The sequence below is a fragment of the Pelophylax lessonae genome, assembly GCF_965119305.1.
Source record: "Pelophylax lessonae genome assembly, chromosome: 4".
Taxonomy (NCBI): domain Eukaryota; kingdom Metazoa; phylum Chordata; class Amphibia; order Anura; family Ranidae; genus Pelophylax; species Pelophylax lessonae.
This window is the reverse complement of record NC_138771.1, coordinates 561185426-561192344: the sequence shown is the minus strand read 5'-3', so window position 1 is coordinate 561192344 and position 6919 is coordinate 561185426.

The window sequence follows — 6919 nt, the reverse complement described above, 5'->3', positions numbered from 1 at the left end:
CATTCTGCTTTTGCGTGCGCTGGCAGAGGAATTTCCACTTGCAGAGAAACAGTTGCAGGTACCAATCCAACAGCGCCTGCAAGAAGAGAGCGGTTTGAAGATGTGTTGGTCACTTGTGATATGAGATCATTCTTTCAGCTGACCCATCCACAGCTGTCCTCCGGATCCAGCATCAGGGAACGCCTAGACCGACAGGTGTCCGACTACATCAGGTTAGGGGCCGATGTGGACACTCTGAGAAGTGATGAACCCCTGGACTACTGGGTGGCCCCTCGTGCAGTGTCCTGTCCGAAAGGACGTTCAGCGCAGCAGGGGGGATCGTGACCGATAAGCTCACTGGCCTAGCTCACGACAGTGTTGACTATGACTACCTCACATTTCTAAAAATGAATGAGGCATGGATCTCGGAGGAATTCAACACATTCGACCAGTAGACCATGTTTGATTGAAATTCCTCATGACAGGCCACAAATATCCGCCACCACCCATAACAATTCATGGTCCCTGTCTTAGGTAAATACATTGGCATAAAAGGCCTTTTTATGTCAGTTGAATGCCTAATTGCTACAGTCTGTCCTGCTCCACACAGCCACCTTTCCCTACACTGACAAAAGACTTTTGTGGACCTATTAGCTAGCGATTTGTGTCACTAACTCTCTGTCCCTACTCCACACAGCAACCTCCAGCCACAGAATACAAAGTTCTTTGCTGTCAGTTGAACGCCTGTGGACTATTTTTTGGGGCCTGTAATGGCCAACATTTATTTATCCTGTGAATGCCTAATTTGCCACCAGCCACAGAATACAAAGTTCTTTGCTGTCAGGTGAATGCCGGTTGGCTAATTTTTGGGGCCTGTACTGGCCAACACTTACTTCTGTATCTTGTGAATGCCTAATGTACCTTCAGCCACAGAATACAATGTTCTTTGCTGTCAGTTGAACACCTGTTGGCTAATTTTTGGGGTCTGTACTGGCCGACACTTACTTCTTTATCCTGTGAATGCCTAATTTTTCAGATCATCTCCCTGATCCCATCCCTGTAAAGATCTATAGTAGCAAATATGACTCCTGTAGTAGATCATCTCTCTGACCCCATCCTTGTATAGATCTATAGTAGCAGACAGGACTCCTGTAGTAGATCCGCTCCCTGTCCCCATCTCTGTATAAGTCTATAGTAATAGACATGACTCCTATAGTAGATCATCTTCCTGATCTCATCATTGTATAGATCTATAGTAGTAGTAGATATGAATCATATACTAGATATTATGATACTAACAAAGAAAAGCCGCTCAGGTGAGGCAAAGCATTCCGGTGCGAGTCGGACCCGTCATCCAAATACTTCACAGCCAAAAAGAGAAATTGACCACACTCAGGAATTGATGAAAATCAAAGTATTTAATTCCTCATCAAGGATTAATACAGACAGTACATCACAGGGACATGCGACTGGTTGACGCGTTTCACGATTCTATAGATCGCTTACTCATAACCACATGAGTAAGCGATCTTCAGAATCGTGAAACGCGTCAACCAGTCGCATGTCCCTGTGATGTACTGTCTGTATTAATCCTTGATGGGGAATTAAATACTTTGATTTTCATCAATTCCTGAGTGCGGTCACATACTATATAGTCATGGGCCGGACACTCCCCTATTCGGTTCACACCAGAACATCTCGTACAGGGGAAAAGTTCTAGCGAACATTCAAACTCTAAAGTCTATGGAACACGAACATGAAAAATCCTCAATTTTAAGGCTAAAAAAGTGTATGGGGACCTGGGTACTGCCCTGGGGGACATGCATTAATGCAAATTTTTTTTTTAAATTAATCATTTTTACTTGAGCTGTGATTTTAATGATGCCTAAAATGAAACATTATAAATAAAAAATTATTTTAAATATCATGCCTGGGGGGTCCCCATAATGTGCCTGTAAAGTGGCGCATCTGTACAATGTATGGAGCAATACTGACATTTCTAAAGGAAAAATTTTCATTTAACCACTTCCCGACCACTTGCCGCCTTTTTACTGCGCGCAGGGTGGCTCTCCTGCGCAAACCGACGTAGCTCTACGTCGGTTGCATGCAGAAAGCTAGAGGGCGAGCTTCCGCCCCCATTCAGCAGTGGGGAAGCCGATGCACGGGTCAGGCGGCTTTGATTTCCGCCTGACACCCGCAATCGCTCCCCGTTGAGAGAGAAGGACGGTCGGCTGTTGTACACACAGCCGACCGTTCTTCTCCCTGCAATGACCATAGAGCCCATGTGATCCTTCTGTATAGGATCACATGTTTCTATGGTCATTTAAGAAGCTACACCCCCCCCCCCCCCAGTTAGAATCACTCCCCTAGGGTCACATTCAACCCCTTGATCACATACTGTTAACCCCTTCCCTGCCAGTGTCACTATTACAGTAACAGTGCATATTTTTAGCACTAAGTACCCACAAAAGTGTAAAAAATGTCAGTTAGGGGTCCGATCTGTCCGCCACAATGCCGCAGTCCCACCAAAAATCGCAGATCGCCGCCATTACTAGTAAAAAAAACAAAACAATAAAAATGACATAAATCTTTCCCGTAGTTAGTAGTTGCAATAACTTTTGTGTAAACCAATCAAAATACGCTTATTGTGATTTTTTTTTTACCAAAAATATGTAGCAGAAAACAAATTGGCCTAAAATGTTAAAAAAAATTTGATTTTTAAATTTTTTTTTTGAGAATGTCATATAGCAGAATGTGAAAATTGCACAGGTGATCAAATACCACCAAAACAAAGCTCTATTTGTGTAAAAAAAAGGAAGTCAATTTTTTTTAGGTACAGCGTCGCACGACCGCGCAATTGTTCGTTAAAGTGTTGAAAATCGCAAAATAGGGCTTAAAGTGGTTAAACTTGCTCCCAGCAATACAGAGAACAAAAAAAATTGAAAAAATGCCAGAATTAAAAAAAAAAACGGCATAGGGTCCCCCCAAAATCCATTGCAGACCCTTATCCGTTTATGCAGCCTGCTAGGTCAGGAAAGGGAAGGAGACGAGTGAGCGCCTCCCCCCCAACCATACCAGGCTATATGCCCTCAACATGGGGGGTGGGGGGCAAGGGGGGCTCTGTACCACCCCACCCCAAAGCACCTTGTCCTTGGGTAGGGGGGTTATCGGAATCTGGAAGCCCCCTTTAACAAGTGGGCCCCTAGATCCCGGGCCTCTCCCTGTATTTGAATGGGAATCGGGTACATCGTACCCCTACCCATTCACCCAAACAGTGTACAAAAAATGAAACATATAAAACAGTTTTTGACCAGTCTTTTATTCAAAAGTCTAAATGAAAAACGAAAAACGAATGTTCCCCGATGTAAATCCGTCGTCAATCATGACGCCCACCACACCTGCCAACCCGAAAATAAGACAAGAAAAAGCTCTGCTCTCTGTGAACGCTTCCTGCGGACTGCCTATTCGCGGTTTGACATTCCCTATATATTTATATCAGATTTACATCAGGGGACACTATTTTTTTTAAATGAAGGATTTGTCAAAAAATGTCTTGTGTGGTTATTTTTTTTTTTTGTACACTTTTTTGGTGAATGGGTAGGGATACAATGTACCTGCTACCCATTCACATGGGGGGCGGATTCTGGGGGGGCATCCTTGTTAAAGGGGGCTTCCAGATTCCGATAAGCCCCCCACCCGTAGATGCTCACAACCACTGCCCAGGGTTGTCGGGAAGAGGCCCTTGTCCCCATCAACATGGGAATAAGGTGTTTTGGAGCCATCTTTGGGCAAGCGGCCTGGTATGGTTCAGGAGGGGGGGGGGGCGCTCGTCCCCCCCTTTCCTGGCCTGCCAGGCTGCATGCTCGCATAGGGTTCTGGTATGGATTTTGGTGAGAACCCCATGCTTTTTTTTTTATTTTGGCGTGGAGTTCCCCTTCAAATCTATACCAGAGCCTAAGGGCCTGGTCTAAATCTTGGGGGGGACCCTACACCATTTTTTTTCTTAATTCTGTCATGGGTTTCCCCTTAAAAGCCATACAATTCCTAAAGGATCCCCCAAGCTGTTTTTTCCCAAATGTTTTAAATTTACATTTTCTTTTTGCAATTCTTTTTTTCAATTCAGCTATAAGCAGGGAAACTTTAACAACCTATTGGCTGTGTGCTCAGTGGGCGAACATCCCGCTAAGTGCCGAGAAAGCTCAGGTGTTAGATAACCTGAATGGGTGATGTTGGGCGATGCCAAACCTATGCTGGGCCCAAACTGTTCATCCATCCCTAGTGGTGCCTGAACACTGTAACCCCTCACATTTTTTCCTTCCTGGGAGCAGGAACAGGCCCTGCTGCTAAAAATTAGAAGAACAAATTGAAATTACATGTACTTGACATACAGGTGCAGAAAAATTGGGCCTTGGGTGTTGGTGGTGCCTGAACACTGTAACCCCTCACAGTTACTCTTGCTGGCCACAGGAACAGGTCCTGCTGTTAAAAGCTAGAAACAAAAATCAAAATTACATGTACTTGTCATGCAGGTGCAGAAAAATTGGGCCTTGGGTGTTGGTGGTGCCTGAACACTGTATCCCCCTCACAGTTACTCTTACTGGGTGCAGGAATGGGCCCTGCTGTTAAAAATTAGAAACAAAAATTGAAATTACATGCACCTTTGATACAGGTGCAGAAAAATTGGGCTTTGGGTGTTGGTGGTGCCTGAACACTGTAACCCCTCACAGTTACTTTTGCTGGCCACAGGAAAGGGCCCTGCTGTTAAAAATTAGAAGCAAAAATTGAAATTACATGCACCTGTGATACAGGTGCAGAAAAATTGGACCTTGGGTGTTGGTGGTGCCTGAACACTGTAACCCCTCACAGTTACTCTTGCTGGGCACAGGAATGGGCCCTGCTGTTAGAAAGTAGAAACAAAAATGTAAATAACATGCATACAGGTGAAGAAAAATTGGGCCTTGGGTGTTGGTGGTGCCGTAAATCAAAAACATTGTTGGAAGCTAGCAAATAAAGATTCAGGAATAGGATAGGCAGCATAGGCAGTCTTCAAGGGATCCCAGATTCCTAGCAAATTCATTCAGTTACATCAGCATCAGGGCTTGATAGCTACTATTGATCCAGGACTGATTCATTTTAATAAATGTCAGCAGGTCAACAGAGTCTGTGGACAGACGCACTCTTTTATTCATCACAAAACCTCCAGCAGCATGGAATGTCCGTTCAGAAAGCACGCTAAAAACAGGACAGGCCAGTAGTTCCATTGCATATTGAGCAAGTTTTGGCCACTGGTCCATCCTCAAGACCCAGTAACCCAGTGGATACTGAGTTGGAAAGGTCTCCAAGTCTGCTCTTGCTCTTAGATAATCCTGCACCATATGCTGCAGACGCTGTAGATGGTTGCTTAAACCTAACAGCCCTGGGTGCTGAGGACTAAAGAATTGTTCAAAGGCATCGGTCAGTCGGCTGCCTTTTACACCACTGCACCTTTGAATGAACAAAGCCTAAGAAACACGTTGTCTAGGAAATGGTAACCTCCCAGTGTCTGGAAAGGTGTACAACAGCTTTTTCTTCAAGGATTCCTCAAGATGTTTCATCCTCTGCTCCCACTGCGAAGGCAGGGTGAGCTCTACACCTTTACCCTTGTAACGTGGATCAAGAAGGGTTGCCAACCAGTAATGATCCCTCTCCTTGATACCACGAATCCTCGGGTCCTTTCACAGGCTTTGCAGCATCTGGGGGCGCATACAGTGTAAGTTTGAGGAGGCATGAGATTCAGAGTCCTCTGGGTCACTAAAGATGACATTGTCAGGAGCAACCTCTCCCCAGTCACGTGCAACTCCTTGGGTTTCTGGTGAATGAAAACCATCCCTTGAAGACTGCTGTATGTTATCCTCTACATCCATGCTGCCACAATCCTCCTCCTCTTCCTCCTGTGTGTTTTATGGCCCTGCAGGAATGAGGAATGGTATCTGCATAAAGAGGCCTTGTGAGTAAAGAAAGTCCTCCTTTTCTTACCGCTGTTTTGCCTCAAATGCCCTGTCCATGATTCCACAAAGCGTGTGCTCCAGCAGGAAGACTAGAGAGATAGAGTCAGTGATGCATGCATCATTGCAGCTCACCATTAGGGTTGAGCGGACACCTAGATGTCCGTGTTCGACGGGTTCGGCCGAACTTTAAAAAAAAGTCCGGGTCCGTGTCCCGGACTTTTACCGAACTTTTCCCGGACACCGAACCCCATTGAAGTCAATGGGGACCCGAACTTTAAGGCACTAAAATGGCTCTAAAACACCAAAGGAAAGGGCTAGAGTGCTGCAAATGGCAGCAAAACGTAATTAAGAGCATGGCAAGTGCTCTGCAAACAAATGTGGATAGGGAAATAACTTAAAACAACAAAAAAAAACAGAAAAATAAAACAATGTTCTTCTTCATCTCTGAAGGACGAGGCCCATATGGAGTAGGAGGGAGGTTGAGGTGGTGGTGGATGTGGCGGTGACATAGGCGTGCGCACAGGGTGTGCTGGGTGTGCCTGGGCACACCCTAATCACCTAGGGCACATAGCATTGCCAGTGAGGAGATGGGAAAGATCTCCCTGGGACCTGCTCTGCTCTATTTCTCCTTGCCTACAGGTACATGGCCCCGATACATTACTCTCCCTGCTGGCAAACACATGCATGTGTATTTCAACTTTGGGGTGCACACCTTAATGCAATAGGCTGCGCACACCTATGGGCGGTGTAGGTGGAAGCGGCGGTGGAGGAGGACCAGGGCCGGATTAACAGCATCATGGGCTTGGTGCTGAGGATTTTGAAGGGCCTTAAGGGCCGTGCCTTGCCATGCACCCAGAGGAGGAAGGGTGCAGCCATGCATGCCTAATTCAACATGGGATGCTGTCTCTGAAGCCCATAAACACATCCATGCATCGCCAACTGTCCCTCCTTGT